General features: G+C 47.6%; 1 long non-coding RNA gene across 3 annotated transcripts in view; it reads right to left on the bottom strand.

Annotated features, from left to right (window-relative positions):
- Positions 1–20,155, bottom strand: part of LOC105853394 — a 41,596-nt gene that overhangs the window by 9,842 nt on the left and 11,599 nt on the right. The window contains exons 2-4 of one of the 3 annotated variants that reach the window (XR_001145236.1): positions 11,975–12,105; positions 2,605–2,740; positions 1,697–2,326 (exon numbers count right to left, since the gene is read on the bottom strand). This is a non-coding gene — a long non-coding RNA (uncharacterized LOC105853394). Of the gene's footprint in view, positions 1–1,696; positions 2,327–2,604; positions 2,741–11,974; positions 12,106–20,155 lie in introns of those variants that run through there. The other 2 variants (XR_001145238.1, XR_001145237.1) reach the window with 2 other exon arrangements.

Below are 20,155 nucleotides of genomic sequence, written 5' to 3'. Positions count from 1 at the left end.
GGCATCATGGACCAGAATAATCTTAGTGAATACCCCAGACTATCCAAGTGGGAGAGAAGGAACTTCTGGCAAGTATCTCATATACTTTATGTATCGATCCTCTGATCCTAACCCTGTCCGGTGACCTCGGCGGATCATCCAGCATGTACTAAAAAAAAAAAAAAAAAAAAAAAAACAGACAAAGAGGAATATATAACTTGCAGAAAATCACACAACTAGTTAAAGGACTGGGAGGTCAGTAACTAGAGTGCCCCAAAGTCACTTCAGAAACTGCAAAGGCATTAGAATTTCAGTGACTTTCTGAAAACAATCATAACCTGTGAGCAGTTGGGGTGAAAGGATGTAACACTAAAAGGTAAAAGATGTAGAGACTTGCACTGAGCAAATATTTAGCCTCTTCTCTGTACCTGTCCTATGCCTCATATGGGGAGAAATAAAAGGCTCCTCCTAAGATAGTTAAACTTAGTCCTAACACAGTAAACATTCAATAATTCCTGGGAATTATTCCTTGTTTGTTTTTCTGTTTAAAGGGCAGGGTTGGCGAGCAGTGAGAAGCGAGCACACCCAGCAGGGCAAAGGCACTGCCGACGGGCGCCTCCTTCAAGAGAGCTGAGTCTTTTTCCTGGTTTCAGTTTCCTCCTCTGTAAAACAGTCATGGCAACTACCCCTAAGGATGGTGTCTTTATAAATTATAACACCATATGCAGCTTGGGAAAAAAACACACACACACACACAAGTGCAGTGGGCCTGAGAAGTCCAGTTTAGAATAATGACATGGACCAATGCTGACATGAGGGCATTTATGAGTTCAGAGCGCAAAGATCAGAGGTCTTTAAACCCTTGACATCCGCATCGGGTCATATCCCTCCAATTACCAATGAGCCCAGGCTTACACTTTGCATGTTTCCCAGGAAGAGACCAGAAACAGCTCTTGAGGAAATGCCTGGTACTGGAACTTGGTGCTTGTGCTCCAAGCATGTGCAAACTTGCCATTCTTATTTCTTAGAAAAAAAGAGACACTGTAGAATTCTTCTAGAATCATTGTGGTCAGCGTTGGGGCAGAACTCAAAGGCAGAGCTGCAGCTTGCGACCTAGGGATGTCTGTCCTCTTGCCAAGTCAGCTCTGGTTTTCTGCTCACAGAGGAAACAGGAGGGTGAGGGGCAGTGGGCAACCAGTGAGGTCCCAACAAGCGGGTGTGATGCCTGGTCTTATAGGGCTTTCACTACCCCTGAGGCTCTGGAACTTTGGCCACACCTCCCGGTGCACAGCACAGGCCAATGAGGAAAGGGGTACTCTGGTGCTGAGTCCCTTCTGTTCAGGACACACCCACCACTACCTTGCTCCTTATTCCTCAACCAAGGATTAGAACAAAGTCATAAAAATTCTAGAACCTCAAGGTTTATCACTATTTGCCCCTCCTAATGGCCTGCCTTCCAGTGGGTAAACAGCTTTCCTTCTTGCCTTGTGACCATGTCTAGTAGGCCAACTGGAGGGGGTCCCTACCCACCAGAGTGCGGAATATGTTGGGGGTAAGAGGTGGAGGGGTAGGAGCACCCTCCAGAAAGTGCCCCTCCCCCTCATTGTCATTCCGCTGCCACCACACAATATCCTCCTGGTTGGGTGGGAAGGACCAACAAGCCCCACTTCTGAGCCAGCACCAATCACAAGTCGAGGACATTAAGCATGAAGCCTTTATTAAATTTCCCACTGGAGCTGAAGGGCTTTATTGGGGCATGGCTGACAGACCAGGCTCCCTGAGCCCCACAAGTCTCCTCCATGCAAGGGCAGTTTTAAGGGACAAGATAATGCACAAAGAGGGAGAATATGGCCTCGTGAAAAGTTTCCATGTTGATGGTAAGTGGAAGAGGTTTGGGGTGAGCCCTGCGTTCTGGTTCTGGGGGAAACGGGAAGAGTGCTGAAGGGCAGGGGCCGGTCGACCCTCCTGACTGGTGAGGACACCAGCGCCTCTGTCCTCCAGACTTTGGAATCCGGAAACCTCTGGGGCCTATCCACCTTTAGGGGGCAGCTCTTCAGCTGCTGCCTCAAGCTCAAGTCTCCCTTAAGGGAGAGTACTGTTATTTTGGGAGGGAGAAAGAGTGGGGGTGCGGTTCAGGGGACAAGACAAATGCCTCTGATGCTACTGGCAGAGCCTTTTCCAAATAGTTTCACAAGGCTGAGAAGGAACGTGGCTAGGAAAGGGTGGCCCCTCGACGGGCACCCCTGGAAGGCGGCCTCCTAGCCTCTAGAAAAGGTCCGGGCGGACCGCTGGGAGTGTCCATTCTCTCTGTGAGCGCTTGACTGATGATCACAGGCAGTGACCTGTCCTGCAACAACAAAAGGGAAATCAAAAATGCTGGGCTCCACCTTCAGCCGAAGTGGCGGCGGGCAAGAGACACCCAGGACACCAGCGCAATAAATACCCCCTAGCACATCAGTTATCAAAGGACCTTCAGCAATCTCTCCCGTTCCCGCTGAGATGAAGGATGGCGCCTTCTTGCTTTCCTCTTTGCAGCCTGCAGCTCCTGGTCGCCCCAGCCCCTCACCCAGCCCCACCTCAGGAAGGGAAGGCGGGTCTAGACAGAGGGCAGGGAGGGGCTCATACCTTGAGAGTCTGGGAGAGGCGAGCAGGGTAGGTCCGCTGGGCTGGGACCTGTCCTCGAGGTCCCAGGCTCTCTCACTCAAGGGACGCTGCTCCTTGGCCATGGAGAACTAAGAATATTTCATGAAAGAAACAAAAACTAAAGGGAGAAAAGTGGAGAGAACAGGCAGGTGAGGGCCAAGGTTAGGGGGAAGACTGAGGAGGGGCTCGCCCACCGCCCAGCCCGCGTCTGACCAGCACCTCGCTGCCTTGCCTGGGCACCGCAGCAACTTCTGCTACCACCCCTGACACCCCAGATCGCCTCCTCCCAGACCTCAAGGGTTTTCCTGCATCTTTTTAGCAGTTCTGATCTTCCTGGGGAGGAGGGAGGAAGCCTTCTAAGCTCCAAGTGATCAGTTCAGAGTCATTCGTAGAAAATGAGCCAAGTGTTGGCTGACGATAACGGTTAACAGCTTTTCTCCCTGCCGTTGGCCACGCCCACTCCAGCCACTGGCAGACCTCCTCCAATCAGAGGCCTAGCTCCGCCTACTATCCGCCCGGCCTTGCGGGGAGGGGTGGAGCCCGCGTCTTACAGAAGGTTCCATAGTCACTGAATCGGCCTATGCTGGTCTTTCCATGAGGAAGGCACCACCTGGGGTTCTGGAGTATCAGGGCTTCAGAGCAAGTGCAGGGTCTTTGATAGGCAGGCCTGGCACGGCCTTTGGAGATGGTGGTAGGGCTGCCCAGAGTGTGCGTATGTCAGCCATGCCCTCTGGCGCCAATCCCAGATCCACGGTTTACCTGTGACTCCAAGTCTTCACAGCTAGTTTGTCAGAGGAAAGTACTCTCCAGAGAGCACCTGGTCTGATGCCTCATTGTTAGGGACAGAGTTGCAACTCAGACCCACCTTCTGCTAACTTTGATATTTCTCTCTAACTGAAAACTTCTCATGAAGAACAAAAAATGGTTTATTCAGCCTCAAATTATGGGCACTCACACTACTTAAGGAGTGTGTGCCATCATCCCTGCTGCTTCTTGCCTCCTGCGGCAGGGCTTGAGGTATCCAGTCCTCAGAGCCCTAAGTCAAGGATACAAGCAAAGGGAGAAGGTAGCTAAGCAGATGAGAATGCCTTTGAGCAATGCGACAAGGAGGAAGTCTGAGAGCTAGTTGGGGGGAGCCCACATGGTAATATTTGTTGGGCACTTATTTTGAAGACCCTGTCCTGATAAGGTCGAAATAGATGATCACATTTGACCATATTTCATATCCCTTTTATTTTTAAAAGTCGACATAGAATTCACATGTCATGTTCACTATTTTAACCATTTTAAGTGTGTTATAAAATGTCAACATTCATAATGTTGTGTAACCATTACCAGTATTTAATTCCAGAACATTTTAACAGCCCCCCCCCTCCAGATATCCCAAACATGGTAAGCTAACTGCTCACCATTTCTCTTACACCTTTGGCAATCAGTAATTCACTTTCTGATTCGATGCCTATTCAAGGTTTTTTATATAAAGGGAATCATAATATTTGACATTTTGTGTCTGGCTTCTTTCAGTTCATTTAATGTTTTCAAAGTTTATCCATGTTATAGCTGTAGCAATGTGCCATTATTTTTTAGTGCTAAATAATAGTCCACTATATAGTATAATATATTTAGGTTAATAATTTATTTTATGGGTATTTGTGTTGCTTTCACAATTTGATCATTACAAATTATTCTGCTATAAACATTTGTGAGCATATGTTTTTGTGTTCACATATATTTTTAGTTCTCTTGGCTATATACTTAAGAGTGGAATTGCTGTGTCATAAGGCAATTCAATGCTTAACCTTCTGAGCAAAAATGTCTCCCATGGTTGATGTACCATTTCACATTTCTCCCAGCATTGTCTATGCCCACTGTTCCTGCATCCTCAAAAACAATTGTTATTTATATAAATATATATATACACACACATGTATGTATGTATGTGCATGTATGCATGCATGCATGCATGCATACATACATATATACACATACACACACATATAGCCATCCTAGTACGAAGTGACATCTCATTGTGGTTTTCATTTGCATTTCCTTTGTTGCTCTTTCTTTGGTTTGTCATTATTTCAGACTAGCACATTGAGAAAAATTTGCCTTAAAATCTTAGAAACTAAGAGAAACAAAGTCCCCTTGCCTTTGTAATGGACCCTGTGTACATTGAGACATAGATTCAACACTTCGCCAGACCACTTATAACTCTGCCTTAAACTTCACTTCCTGCTTATGCAGAGCTGAAAGAGCCAGAACGAAGAGCTTAGAGCCTTCTCAGCTTTTCTGAGTTTGTGCCCAGTCCTGGGTATGTGCATAGACTTCTAGGTTCCCAGAAATAGGTGGCAACTTTTCAAAGTCCTTCTTCCCTGAAACATTATCTGATTTCCCAGGCTTTTCTTCCAGACTTTTAGAGTTATCTTTTTCTTTGCATGCCAAGTAACTTTTATTGGATGCCAAACATGGTGTTGGATATTTTTATATTCTTTTAAATATTCCCGAGGTTTTTTGTTTTGTTTTGTTTTTCCTGTGGTGCAGTTAAGTTACTTGGAAACAGTTAATTCCCTCAAGGTCTTATTTTAAAGATTTTTCAGATAGATCCATAGCAACATTTAATCTGGGTCTAATTTTTCTCTTCTTCTAAAGCAAGATCTCAGTATTCCACACAACTCTGCACAAATTATGAGTTCTTGTGCCTGTGAATATCTGACAATATTTCCTCTTACCTTTCATGAAGTCCTTCCTGTGGCTGTGGGTAGTGCTATGCTCTGAATATTTGTGTCCCCGCTCCCCAAATTCAAATGTTCAAATCCAAGCTTCCAAAGGTGATGATATTAGTAGGAGAGACCTTCAGGAGATGGTAATTAAGTCATGAAGGTGAAACTCTCATGAATGGGAATGGTGGCTGATTTTTAAAAAAGTCCCAGTGAGCTCCTCAGTCCCCTCCACAGTGTGAAGGTGCAATATGAAGTCTAGGAGCATAGATGGCTCTCGCCAAAGCAATGCTGGCAGCCAGGTGTCAGACATTCAGCCTCCAGAACTATAAGAGGTACACTTCTACTGTTGATAAGCCACAGAGTCCATGATATTTTGTTATAGTAACTCAAATGGACTAAAGCAGGTGATTTCCTTAAATGTGGCATAAAGAATATTCTGAATGCCAAAGGGGGGTTCTCTATAGCTCTCCTCTTTTTCATCCGTTATGCTATAAACTCTCACCACAATGATCTCCCTAGACCCTCAGTTTCTCAAGTCAGGGCATTTTCTGGTTTTTGCCTGGCCACTCCACTCCCTGAGTGGTGACCTGGGATAATTCCAGGCATGACCCTAGCAAAAGTGTAGAACTCATCTTTTTTGTATCCTAAATCTGCAATATCACTGTCTTTTATGACTTAATGTCTAGAAGCTTAAAATCAATTGGTTATTATATTTTGTTTAAATATCTTTTTGTTTTGTTTTGTTTTAGGTGAGAATGAGACATTAGTCCTATTTTCCTCCATTTTTTGAAGGGCATTTAAAATTTTTGCTTTTAATTTCTACTACAATATGATCAGAGAAGTATGCTATTACTTTGTAACATAATATATGATAAATTTCAATGAATATCTCAAGTGTACTTGAGAACAAAGAATATTCTTTACTAAAGTATACAGTACTGGGTACATATGAAAATTAACTTATCAATGATGTTGGCTGAATCTTCTTTAGCCATGTGTTTATATTTTAATATGCCTTTCTTGGCCTGGGAGTGCTGTGTCAAATTTGCTTAGCATTATTGTTTCTATTCTCCTTGTATTACTTTCATTTCTATTTAATATATAGTTGATTTCTGTGTAATCTAGCATATAACATTAATAACTGCATTTTATTGTAGATTTATGCATTATAATATGATTTATGTGCCTTGTTTTAACTCTTTTTATACTTAGTAGTAGGCTTGTTACCATTGTTTTAGAGTTGTTCTTATTTAGTTGACATAAGTAACTTTTCCCATTCTCCTTTATTCTGAGTTACTTTGAATCACTTTGCTTTAAATGTTTCTCCTGTATTTAGAAGAGACCAGTGTTTTGCTTTGTAAGTTATTTTGAAAATCCTTTTCTCTTACTAGGCAAGTTAATTTCATTCACACTTATGGATATGACTAATATCTTGGACGTCAATTCCTTATGTCATTTTATAATTAGCCGATGTATTATGCTATGTTTCTTTGTTTCTCTATATAACTCTTTTGCTCTTTTAAAAAGTATTTTGGTGTTTACAAAAACTGTACATTTTCCCTTTAGTAGTTACCTTTATATTGGTATCTTTTAAAATATCTTGATTAATATTTATTTTCTTTTGTTATTTGGATTATCACTTCCAAATGGCAATATTTGCTTTCTATCTGTTCTCTCTGCAACATTGACTTGGTTCTATTTTCCTTTTCTGTTTTCCTTCTCAGTTCAAATTTTAAGTTGCATTCTTTCTTCTTTGTCAGAACATATGACATTTACAAATAATTTTCTACATTTGTGTCTGATCCTTGTTTAAATTTTAGCTCTACACTTAATCCACTACAAGCTTACTATCTTGCTTTTGCCAAAGTTTCACCAGTCATCTCTTGATTGATTAAAATCCACCCTCTAGCAGCGTATCCAACAAGGATTCATATAGACAGAGTTCTCTCACTCTGTGCATATGTAATTTGCTTTTCTATAGCCTTGATAATTGAATGATGGCTTTCCCACAGATAACATCCTTAATCACAACTTAGTTCCTTTCTGTTTGCTACTTGAAAATAATGTTCTATTCTTACCTTGCTTTGCAGGCTGCTTTTGAATATCTTGATATCAACATAATTTTTGCAGTTTATCAGTATATGGAATGTTATATGAAGGTCTTGAATATTATTTCTCTGTCTTTAAACTCTAACAGTTATATGGGATATATCTCTGAGGTGATCATTCTCAGTCACTTTTCCCAGGAACATGCTTGGCCCTGGTCTCTGCTTCTATCAGTGGAAGACCCAGAGCTGCTTCCTCATGGGATATGTTCATGTCTGGGGGACAGAAAACAGCATTGATAGGGAAGATGAACCAAGGAAGAGGCTAGACACATCTCTAGCAGGGATTAGAGGATTGTCTGTAGCAGGTGGAGAGAACAGCCCTGTATTTGTTGCTATAGGAGTAAGAGAGAAAGGTAAGAGGATGTGGATTTTGAGTGAGTTTAAGAAAGAACTTTAGGCCCTCCCTGGTGGCGCAGAGGGTTAAAGCACTGCACTGAGTGGCTAAGGCCACGTCCGCATGAGTTCGATTCCCACCTGCCCTGGAGGTGACCACATGGCGTGGCAGACCTCTCCTGGCCTGCCCACTGCTCCCCTCAGCAGTGTACTACGTCGACCTGCCTGTTCTGCTCCCCTCTCTGTCTCTGGTGAAGCCTCTCGCCACCCCTGAGCCTCTGGCCTGTACCCCAGATCTGTATGAACAAATAAATAAATCTTTAAAAAAAAGAAAGAAAGAAAGAAAGAACTTTAATGGAATGGATAAGGCTATTGTGAGACAAAGGATATCAAATCACCCAATTTGTTCTCTCTGTGGCTGAATATCATGATGTCATGGAGGTTGGTTCACAGAATCTTGGATCAGCAGTATAATTACCAAATGGACTCTATTGCAACTCAAAATGGACTTTTTATCTTCTATCTAAGCTACCCCATGCCTCCTAGCAATAACTTTTGTTGGAACATATTTTTCAGTCCCCACTTTTTTTTTTTTTAAGATTTATTTATTTATGTATACAGGGTACAGGCCAGAGGTGCAGGGGCCGTGAGAGCATTCACCAGGGACAGAGTGGGGAGTAGAATAAGTTGACTGATGAAGTACATTGCTGAGGGAGGGTCAGGAGAGGTCTGCCATTCCTTGTGCGTCACCTCCCTGGCCGGGAATTGAGCACATGCTGAAGTGGCTTTAGCTTCTTAGTTCGGGGCTTTAAGCCATTGTGCCATCAGGGAGGGCCCTTGATTGTCCTTGATCAATACAGTTTCTCTTTCCAGCAGCCTTCTAGACGGCTTCTCTTCCTCCTTCTTGGCTCTCATTCTCCTACCCTAGTCCATTCTTATTACAAAGTTTAGCTTGATAATCTCATTCCTCTGTGTCAAATATTAATTCTCATAGATTCTCCAAAGACCCACATACCAGATGGTCACATGTGATGTACCCCGCCCCCTCAGACCCTCAACGCTCCCCCCAGACCCTCAAGACCCCTGCCAAGCTTGCTGCTAACACAGGTCAACTTGCCATTCTTCAGACTTCTAGACAACTCTCTGCCCTTGAACACCTTGGTAATTTCTTCTTTCAGGAATGTCTTGACCACAATTATTTAGAGAGCTCCGTTCTTTCTATTTTCTCCTCAGATTTCATTACCTATTCAAAGAGCCTCTGCTTGTCCACCCTTTATAAAAAAGGACTTCCATCCTTCTATGTTTCTTTATTTTTCACAATAGAACTTATCACCTACATATTATATATTTAATTATTTGTTTGTATCTAGACTGCCTTGTCTGACAATGGCTTTGTCTGATTTCTTTTCCCTGCCTATTCTCAATGTCCAGAAGATGCCTATCACACAACTGGTGCTCAAGAAATATTTGTTAAATGAATACTGTGATGGTGTTTTCATGGGGAGACAGGACAATATGGCAATCAGCCAGGATGTGTCTCCTCCTCCCTGGGGGGATGAGAAGGAATGAGAGATTTAGGCCTGATGGGGCTTTATGGTTTATTGTGATCCAGTTCCAGGTAAGATGGTGTGAACACACAGTGGGTCTTCTTTCCCACTATAGAGTCTGACAGAGCAAGCTGTGCAGCTATTTGAAGTCTTTGAACAACAGGTATCAGAAGTGCATTGTGGGTGGGGGCACCATGATGCCAAGTACCTCCACACTGGTGATGGTAAGTTGAGTGGGTTTTTCCCTCTGATAGTCTCTGAGAAAAACTCAGCACCATCTGAAATCTGGGAGTGAGTGATTGACACACCTGAGAAACAGAAGAAACCCCCAGGTTCTGGCGACAGCTGCAGAATAGGGAATTTCCAAACTTCAGAGCATGGGGGAGAGTCCCATATTGGTTTCCTTTCCTTTATCTGCTCTCTCCTGTCTGCCACCAGGGAGTCTTTGGCAGGAGAAGTGATGACAACAAATGTGACTGGTAACATTTAAATGTGGCTGGCGCCCTAAGGAGAGGTCACTTCTGTTCTGCGTCAGGACAGTCTTCCTTCCTGCTTTGGTGTCGAATCTCGCTGTTGGGAACCTCAAAGTTCCAGATTCTCATCACTCTTCCCTGTCACTTTTTTTTTTTTTAAAGATTTATTTATTTATTCATATAGAACTGGGGTACAGGCCAGAGATGTGGAGGGTGAGAGGATTCACCAGAGACAGAGTGGGGAGCAGAACAGGCAGATCAACGAAGTACACTGCTGAGGGGAGCAGTGGGCGGGTCAGGAGAGGTCTGCCACGCCATGTGGTCACCTCCGGGGCAGGCGGGGATCGAACTCATGCGAAAGTGGCTTAAGCTTCTTAGTGCAGTGCTTTAACCCGCTGCGCCACCAGGGAGGGCCCCCTGTCACTTTTTAACCTAAATTGGTGACATGGTCTTATGGATACAGTAGCTGTCACGCCTGGGCAAGTCAACAAGTCTGGCTCCACAAATATCCTGTGACTAGCCCTGGTCATCCCTCCACTCCAGCGCTCAGATGAAGAACTGAGTTTGACCCACTAGACCAAAGTGAAGAAAGAGAAGGCAATGAGCCACTCTAGAAGTGGTCATGGTCCTGGGTTAACCGTGACATCCCTGGGTAAAGCTGGAGCTTGGGGGGTGGTGTCGGGGGGTGGAGCAGAGGAGGAGGTCTGAGGTATTGCCTTATGGGATTTTCCAAGAGCATTGAATGGGCCGAACATGGCATCTGTGATGAATGTTTGGAGCTCAAGAAGTGGGACTCCTGCTAATCTTACTTGACAGACCTGAGACTGTGAAGAGGAAGGTTCTTAGCAACACGTAAGGGTTTTTGAGTAGGGAAGGGAGAAGCTAATGTTTCTTTGCACAGCTCCCCCTAAGCACTTCACACTATCATATCAGTTAATCCTAACTAAATCCATGATAGGGAGCAAGAAGTTGATTTTCCAGATGAGTGAGCTGTGGAACAAAGAAGTGAAACAAACTTTGTTTCGAAGGTCATAGGCCTGGTAAGTGAGAAGACTGTCAATAAACACATTTGCTTACATTGGAATTGATATGAAACCCAGAAAATGTCTTCATTCTTAAAGTGCTGAATCCTACCACACAGGCCATGAACATGTAGAAGGGCAGTGCCAGCCGCAGTAGGAGAAAGCTTAGAAATGCAAACAGTGTATGTTGTGACTGGGTGAACACCAGACACCTTGCTCCTTAGCATGAGAAATGGAAGGAAGTGAATCTGTCTCCTCGAGGTACTCATTAGCCTCTCTGAGGAACAAGTTCTGGCTCACACAGGCAGCGTTATCTGTTTATGCAGCTGGTCCCTTTATGCCTGAAGAACTCAATGCTTGGACAAGGAGGGACAGCTCAATGCAGTGGTGCCACAGCTGAAGGACTTCCTGGAGCTTTGGTACCTTCCTGGAGACCCACATACTTTTCCAAAGAAGGCCTACAGGCCTTCAAGGGCGACAATACCTGCTTTCAGTCCAACTAGAAGCCAGTTAATACTGACTGATGCTTCTGACTAACTAGAGGCCAGAGGGAGCAGATCCCAGCTTTGGAGTTTTGGGGGACATGGTTCTATGGGCTTGGGGGTTGGACCAGAAGATGGTGGACCAGGAAGAATGGGAGAGTCCTTCAGTAGCCCACTTGAGGGAGGCTTCCCATCTCTGCATGAGTGGAGGGTGTGGGAGGTTAGTTTGTAGTTTTAGTTCCTTTACTTATAAAGTGACAAAAGAAAGATCTAGCTCAGGGACTGTGCATATTGTGCCACTGAAGCACTAAGTAATTAAACTCCTAACACATAGAACTGGAGAAGTGGAAGTGCTAACTGTCTCCTTTATATTGATTTTATGCTTCATTGGGTACATTGTGATCAATTACATCATATTAATGATAATACTGGGTATGGGGGTTCTAGAATCACCCAGTTGGCACAAGAAGTGCCTCAGAAGCCATCTAGCCTACTTTCCATTATCTGATATTAGAATTCTCCCAGCAATATGTGTGCCAGGAATACTGATAGTATCAGAGCCATAATGGGCATGTGGAACTTGAGAGTTTATCCAGGGAGTGTAAGAGCGATTCCTATGCCCACTGACTGTCCTCCAGGCAGCCACAATTGAGTAAACCCATCATACCCCTCTTGCCTCCTTGATAACTGGTGGGTTTGCCATCCAGGGCTGTCTGCCATGGTTTGGATAGGAAAATCAGTGAGCAGGAACTTGACCAGAAAGCCTTTGGTGGTGTCTGCTGTCTCTTCTTCCCAGCCCTGAGGAGGAGACAAGAAGGCCAGGTGGGCGCAGGAGAGGGGACAGTGCCCAATTCCCCATGTCTACAACTCTAGAGATGTGAATCATAAGCACAGGGCTCCCACTCCCTGTGAGTCACATGCCCCCAAATGGTGCCACTGCTGCCCAACTGCCCTTACCTAGGGTCACCCTTTCACACACGGATCTTGGAACCATCACCCGGGAATCACACTCCTGAGGAACACTGCCCAACCCCTGTTTGGCACAGTGTCTGGCACCAGTGGAGGGCCATTCCTCCCTGTGAGCAGAGCCCCCTCCTCAAAAGGTAGCAGTGAACAGGAAGGTGGCACCCCGACTTTGCGTGGCCACTATCTGCTGTGGCTGTGGGGGTGATCGGAACTCGGTGAGGCGGCCGTAACTCAGGCCCCTGCTCTTTAATACTCATCTCTATTCTCTCTCAAATCCACTACTTTGGGCTAGAAAGTAAAAGTAGACTCTTTTCTTAATCTTTGTTACCCCAAGAAAGCTCCAAGGAATAAGACATAAAACTCCATTCAACCCATTCACACCAACCCAATGCAACAAGGCCCAGTTGGAGCCCGGGAGCAGGATAGGGTAACACAGATGTTCCAGGGTTAGCTTCAAGGCAGGCTTGGGGGTGTGCTGGTGTCAGAAAAGCCCCAGTCCTCACAGCTGCTAGGGACTGTGCAGGCTCAGTACCTACCTTTCAAACTTGATTGGTTCATTATACATGATTGGCACCATGTGAGCTCAAAGCTGGTTGGTGCCAGTGGGCACTCAAACCTGGTCCATTTTGAATACCATGTTTATTTCAAAACTTAAATTGCAGCTGGGGTCCAGCCTGATCTGTACTGAGGTTGGAAGGTCACCAGGAGCCACCTGCGCTGGCAGTGGGATTGGGGAGTCTCCTCTAACAAGCCCATCTCCCTTTGCACAGAACAACACGCTCCGGAGAGTCTGGGGTGGGGTATATGGCATGGCCCTTTTGACTGTGTTGAAGGAGAGGAAACTGCAGCTCAGAGAGGCTTGGTCATTTTCCTCCAATCACTCAGGGCTGGGGGAACAGAGTTAGGACCGGGAATCCTCTGACCAAGTCTGCTGTTGCAAATGTCCCCACCCTCTCACCACTCACAGCTACAGGAAGGCTGAGAGGGAGGCAGGAGAGTCAACAGGGGAGGAAAAAGCTGCAAATACTGAGCTAGGCCTGGGAGAGGCATGAGGGGTGCTAACTCTGCTGGCTTTGGACTGGTCTGAAGGGTCACTCTGCCAGACGTGAACTTGCCCTCAGAGTTCTGGACTCCTTCATGACACATAGGGGACACTCCTCCTTGGCATGAGAAAATGGACTCCTTCCATGAGAGATAAAATACAAAGGTGAGTGGAAAAATCTGAGGGCGAGACCTGAATCCAGGGAGAAGGGGTCTCAAGTGCAGTTCCTGCAACAGCCCAACCCTACCTGTGCTGGGCGACCCAGGTGTGAGAACAGGAAGAGGAAAGCAATGGAAGGTGTGAAAGCAACTTGCCAGCTCTCCCCATCCTCGATGAGCTGCCAGGGAAAGGGGAGGCACCAGTGGTTAGCCATCAGCTGACCCCAGGCCTTGGAGGGCAGCTGGTGACAGTGTGTGTGGGTTGGGTGCATGGAGCGTCCACTGGAGTCAGAGAGAAGAGAGGGATTACCTCAGGCAGTTCACGCAGATAGGAAGCAATAATAAAGTGGGTCCCATTAAATGCCAACTTACATTTTCCAGAAAGTTAAGGAAAAGAGAGAAAGAAAACATGGCGGCATCCACACACCTTCTTCATTGTTTTGGTTGATACACTGTGCTAGGTATTTTACTGTCATTTCTCATGTCACCCTCATGCCACCTCTGAAGTGGACACTGTTGTCCTATTTTATAGACTCTGTGCCTGGTAGGGACCAAGTAGGGTGACTATTAGTGATGCTCTGAGGAGAACCTGCAACCACAAGGGTGGGTTGGGCTGGCAGTGGCGTGGCAGGACCTAGGGACCTGAGGGGAGAAGAGTGAGCCCTCAGTGCTCCCTGACCTCAGACTTGCCCCTCAGAGCCCCAGGCCTGGAGAGGCTCTATTTAGCCAACGCGCCTGGGTAAGTGGAGTGACTGGGTAGCCCAGCCCCTGCCCCTTCCAAGGACTCTGGAGAGGAGAGCTGATTTCTCACACCTTCCATCAAGGCTCCATTTCTCTAGGCAACCGACACAAAGGCCTGTGCCACGTGGTGAGATGCTGGGCTCCTACACAGAGGTTCTATTTTCTGTTCTGCATTCTTCCAGGCCGGGTAATTATGGAGCCGTCCTCAGAGGCTCCTGTCTCTTAGCATGGGCTGTTAGAAACCCACTTCTGTCAAGCCAGTTTCACCACTTCTACTTGGTGTTGCTTCAGTGTACTTCATCACAAGTACTCGGCCGTCTGTACTTGGGATGATGTGTTTACACACACAGGCCAGTAAGCAGGAAGCGCGTGTGTGTGTGTGGGTGTGTGTGTAGTGTGAGTGTGTGTGAGTGTGTTGGTTTGTGAATGGAGCACACAGGAAGTGTGTGTGTGTGTGTGTGGTGTGAGTGTGTGTGAGTGTGTTGGTTTGTGAATGGAGCACCCACTGACCAACGTCTCGTGTGTGCCTCCTACACTCAGGCTGAGGTAGTAGAGCTGAGAGGCGGGCTACATAGAATGGAGGGAAAGATCACCTGTGCGCGGGGATTTACATGTAGTGTTGGAAACAGTTAAAAAGAAGTGGGATATTTCAGGTAGTGAGAAGTGCTAAGGGGGAAAAATAAAATGGGTGCATAGTGAATGAGGGGTAAGTAGATTGCTATGGGTGACTCCTTTAGCAGCGTCCCTCAGGCTACATCTCTCCAAGGCAACAGAAAGGCCTGGAAGACAAACATTTCAGGCAAGGACAGAAGCCCTGTGAAGGAATGAGTGGGTGTTTGTATTTGGAGGGCAGTAGCAAGGTAGGGATGGGGTATGGGATGTGAGATCAGAGACATCAGTAGGGATGAGGTCTTCAAGGGTCCAGGAGTCACACCCTGGACTCTGCTGTCACATTTTCTGACCCCAATTCTCTATTGTGCTATATGCTAGCTGGGTGACCTTGAGCAAGCTACTTAACATCTCTGGTCCTCTAGAGGGTAATGACCTGCTTTAGAGATTTGCTAGAAGGACAAGTTAAAGTTTTAAGCACACAGCTGTCCCCTGGAGCAAAGACATGGAAGGGGGTCGACATGGATTGGGGGAGCCTCCTTTATTGGCTCCGGCCAGACCACACACCATGGGGCTGCTGGAAGAGCACTTCTAAAGGCTCAGGGTCCTATGGGCATGGAACTTGGGACAGGCCTCTGCTTCATTCTTTCTAACTATCAAATGAGGGGGTAGATTGAGAGGACTACGGTCTTTTTTTTTTTAATCTATGTCCCTCAAAATATCCTATCGTGGGATTAAAGTATATGAGGAGAACACTCAGAGATGGGGGGCCTTTTCTGAGGAACATGAGCTCTGGTTCTGTGGTAGTCATGGAACAAAGTTCTTGTTTTCCCCTTTGCCAGAGGTGGAGAAGGACGCGATGTTCGTGGTCCTGGCCAAGCCCACCCAAGGGCCAGAGCTGTCAGGTATGTATCAGTCAGGTCCAGCTGGACTTTCATCAGTCATGCCTTGGGGTGGACCCCAAGCACATGAAGGCACTGACAATTCCTGTACACTTAGGCACCTGCCACACTCCTACAATGCGTAGGCTTCTGGCAATTTACAGACAAATAAAATTCTGAAAATCAGATTCTAAGTTCCATGCAGTTTGTTGGCTGGCTATTTAAAAAAGCCATCTTGCACATTCTGTTGGGTTGTAACTACTCTTCCTCCATCAGGATCAAAGCTCATTCATATATAGGCTTTCAAAAAATGGAAGCCTCTGTCCCTTCAATCGTGTGTGTGTGCACACTTGCGCACCAGCACATATCTGCACTCACTTGGGCACATCAAAGTATTCAAGAATAAGAATGGTTTTTACTCCTAGGCTTTGTTGTGATATGTGGCCAGAAAAAGAAATGGCCGCTGGCCCCACAGACATCCCCCATGGGGACACAGAGGAAACTTACTAATTTGGGGAAAATGGAAAATCTGCCTGGAATAGGATGGGGAAGGGGAGGCAGTGGGAGCGGAGAAAGAGGTGACTGGGAATTCTCCTGGAATTCATTCATGAGGTTGCAGTCTACAATCAACTATTCATCAGCCCACATCCAGGGAACCACTGTTGTTTGCTTTTTGCTTCTGCAAGATGATGACAGTGGCCCTAATCGTGCTCCAGAGAGTGGCTTGACCTCCCCAGGCAAATCTTTGGCATCTCCCTGCAAAGCCACATGTCTCACCAGCCAGGCCTCTGCACTTCGCATGGGGAGGAGTCCCTTCACTCCCAAACCCACCACGAGCTGGCGCAGAGGCCATGAGGACCTCCGGAGAGGCTCTCCTTCATCATTTATTAATGGTCCCTGGCCTCATCCCTGAAATAATTAGAGTATGGATATTTTCATATCAGGCAGTTAATTGCCATCTGCCTGCTTAATACGTCAGGGCAGCGGGTAGCAATCTGAAGGCCCAGGGAGGATGGATGGCGCGTGGGCCATGAGTCATGGTGGTGGCTGCCACAGCCTGGGGGCGGGGGAGGGGCGGCGGGCAGCCATCAGCCATCAGTGGCATGTGGGAGGTGCCAGGGCTCCTGTTCACAGGGGGAGCGTTAAGAGCCAGCTTCTCCTCTGGGAGGAGAAGCAGAAGATGAAATCCTGGCAAAAACCTCAGTTCTCACCATAACAGACACCCACGGGACTATCTCTCCAGCATACAGATTTGGGATCAGTAGCCCTGTTCTCTAGCCCTTCTTCCAGCAAATGGAGCCTGAGCTGGGGATTCCTCTCTCTCTCGATCTCTGTGTGTGGTTTGTTGAGAGAATGCTCTGGAAGAAGCTGTGAGGGAGCGAGGGGGCAAAAGAAAGCAGGGGAAGAAACCTAGAGGCCCAGATCCCACCTTAGGTGAGATCTAGCCCGGGCCTGCTCCCACCGGAAGCTCTGACACATGAGTGGCCAGCAGGGTTTGACCTTTAGACAAGAGAGCTGGTCTTCACATACCCATAACAGACTCCTGGGGCTGTCCCCAGGGGCGGAGCCATGAGCCTGAGGACCTCACTGCCCAGGCATCTCCCTGGAGGTGACTTCTGCCAGCTGGGAGCAATACACAGGAAGGTCCAGTGGTGAGTCATCAACAGCAAATGCTACTACACCTGGAGGGTGCCCTGGGGGTGCCTGCTGAGAGACTGCTAGTCACTGAGCTGCTGAGGCCCTAACTTCCCCCATGTGGGAGAGGAGCAGAGAGTTGTCCACTGCTTCCTGCAGGGTGGAGGGGTGCCCACTGAAAGAGGGTGCGGAAGGCATCTTTTAGCTGTTATGTGCCAATACATCCCAGCTGGCCCTGCCCACTGCCCCACGCTGCTCAGTGAGGGGCACAGGCCTGCCTCTGTGTGAGGACAGAGCAGACACGCAGCTACCTGTCTGGGTTTATACAGCATTTCTTGTTCCCTCTGCCCTGCCCTGGACCCTGCCACTAGACAATGCCCTGGGAAGGCCCTACCCTCGGGATGATGTACAAAGATGGGGACTGTTTTTGGTCCTTGGTCTTGATTGGTAGTATGAGGACCCTTTCTATCTTACACCAGAACAGGGGGAGGAACGGAGCCCAAGCAGAGGGGCTTGGGGTCCACTGAAGGGCTCTTGATGTCTCCTTCATTTTGGGGTGCCTACCCAGAGGCTAGCATGCTCAGGCACGCTCTGTCACATTGAGAGGAGAGAATGCAAAACACACACTCCCTTTGCTCTTGGAGAATCCCTCTTTCTCCTTGGAAAAGGGGGGGGCTCCCACAAATAGTGACCAGGAGGGATGAGCCAGTGAAGCTGCTGCTGGGGGTGGGGGTGCAGGGAGACGATCGCTCCATTGAGATAGGTACTAGGGAGGAAGGCAGCTCCTGAGAACCCAACAGGGCCCTCAATGTGAGGAGAGCAGAGGAGGGAGTGTCAACAGGGTCCTCCAATGGGCCAGGGCTGAGTGTGGCCTGGGGACAGCGAGTGGTAGTGGGCCACCAGGTCAGCAAGGCTGGCCACAATGTCTCTGGCCTTCAATACATGCAAAATGGTGACATTCAGTCGTCCTCTCCCTCAAAACACCTGCAACATCATTGCCTCCACTGACCCATGTTTCTGGGGCACCCCTCAGGGTGCTATACTGTCTGGCTTTCTGAGGGCCCTACTGCAAGTCCACCTGCCTCCTGGATGTGTCCCACCCACTGGGACGAGCAGCAAAGCTGGCCTGGTCTCCTATCAAACTGAAAAATCCAGAAAATGACCAGGCTTGAGAAAAGGCATCCTTTAGTCATGAATGAGAATGAAAGACTTTTTCTGGGGAAACGACTAGGTTCTACCTTCCTGGGCATAAGCATAGTGTGTGTGTACACTGTGTGTGCCTGTCAGGCCACACTACCTGCAACAGAGCCCGCTGGCTTGACCATGATTCATGGTCACTGAAGTGGTCAGGGAAGGCTGCGTGGAGGAGGTGAGACTGAAAGAAGTATAGTTGGAAGGAAAGAAGAAGCAAGAGGAAGTGTGCAGGGAGAACATCAGTGCAGCTAAGTGTGCAGGTAGGGCAAAGGGAAGGTGTGTTGCAAGGAGAAGAGCTCGCCAGGATCATCATCAGCATTGCTAATTGGTACTAATTGGGCACCTACTATGTGCCAGGCACCATTCTTCAAACTTCACATTTTAATGGGCTTAGTCCTTCCATAGCACCGTGAGGTAGTTACTATTCTTTCCCCCCTTTTTACAGTGAAAGAAACTGAGGCCCAGAGAGCTTAAGTAGTGGGCCCAGGGTCACTCAACCCAAGTGGCACATGCAGGGTTTAAGGATTTGAGCCTGGCTGGGGCCTCTACTCCAACCACTAAATCTTTCTGTATAAATCAGCACACAGGGGTCCTAGTCAGGGCCCCACTGAACGGCTCATTCATGGAGTCTCCCTTTTGTAGATGAGAAAACTAAGACATGGAAAGGTCACACAGGATTGCTCAAGGTCACAGAGCAGTAGAGCCAGGCAGCCTGTCCTAGTGAACACAGCCCGCTTCCCCAAGCAGTACTTGCCCATGAGGGGATGAGGAGGGGTGCATAGAGAGCTCGGTCATAGTGCCAGGTGTGAGTGCCCCAGTCACTGCAGCTCTTCTGCCTCTGATGGCCTAGAGCAGCAGAGACATGGGGCAAATACCTGCAGCTCACACCGAGGGGACCATTTGTGGTGACTGACTGAAGACAAACTAACCATGGCACACAAAGCCTTTCTGGAAACCCCACTCTTCCAGGGGCCTGGGGGAAGTTTTCTAGCAGGGGCAGAGAGCCTCTCTCTTCCCTGCCCCCTCACATGAGCCCCACTCCCTGGCAGGGGCAGCGGGCCTCCTCTGTGGCTTCTGTGGCCTAGTTTCTAGGCTGCCAGGTACTGAGGCCTGGCAGGCAGGTTATAAATATCCCCGAGTGACAGCGAGGTCTTCACTCTGACGCTGATGGGATAAAGCAGGATGTGCAGCTTCAAGGTCATTGGCTTGAGTACGGCTTCCGCTACTCTGCGAGGCTCTGCTAAGGAGGGGGTTGCCTCGGTGGCAGCAGCAGGAGAGTGAAGGCCTGAGCTTCCAGGTCCAGCCCAGCTCAGACTTCGCTCCCTCTGTGGTCCAAGTTCTCAACTCCTGTTCTTAACCGCCTGACTTCTCTGTTAGCTCCCTTGCACCCTAGTTCATCCACCTTCCCCAAGGCTGGCTCTGAGCATGTATACTCAGGCCACACTGCTGAGACCCTCACCCTGACTAGGCCTCGGTGAGGGGCTGGTTGTCGGGTCAGGATAGAGTTCAAGTGGGGAGTGGCTTGTTAAGCAGGGGGAGGCTTTAGGTGGGGGAGTAGGTTGTCAGATAGGTAGTGAGGTGGGAGTGGGTTGTTAGATGGAGGATGGTTTTTTACATGGGGA

The sequence above is a fragment of the Condylura cristata genome, unplaced genomic scaffold, assembly GCF_000260355.1.
Source record: "Condylura cristata isolate star-nosed mole 26May11 unplaced genomic scaffold, ConCri1.0 scaffold00001, whole genome shotgun sequence".
NCBI classification, from domain to species: Eukaryota; Metazoa; Chordata; class Mammalia; order Eulipotyphla; family Talpidae; genus Condylura; species Condylura cristata.
The sequence above is the reverse complement of the archived record's forward strand: the minus strand, read 5'-3'. Positions and strand labels throughout refer to the sequence as shown.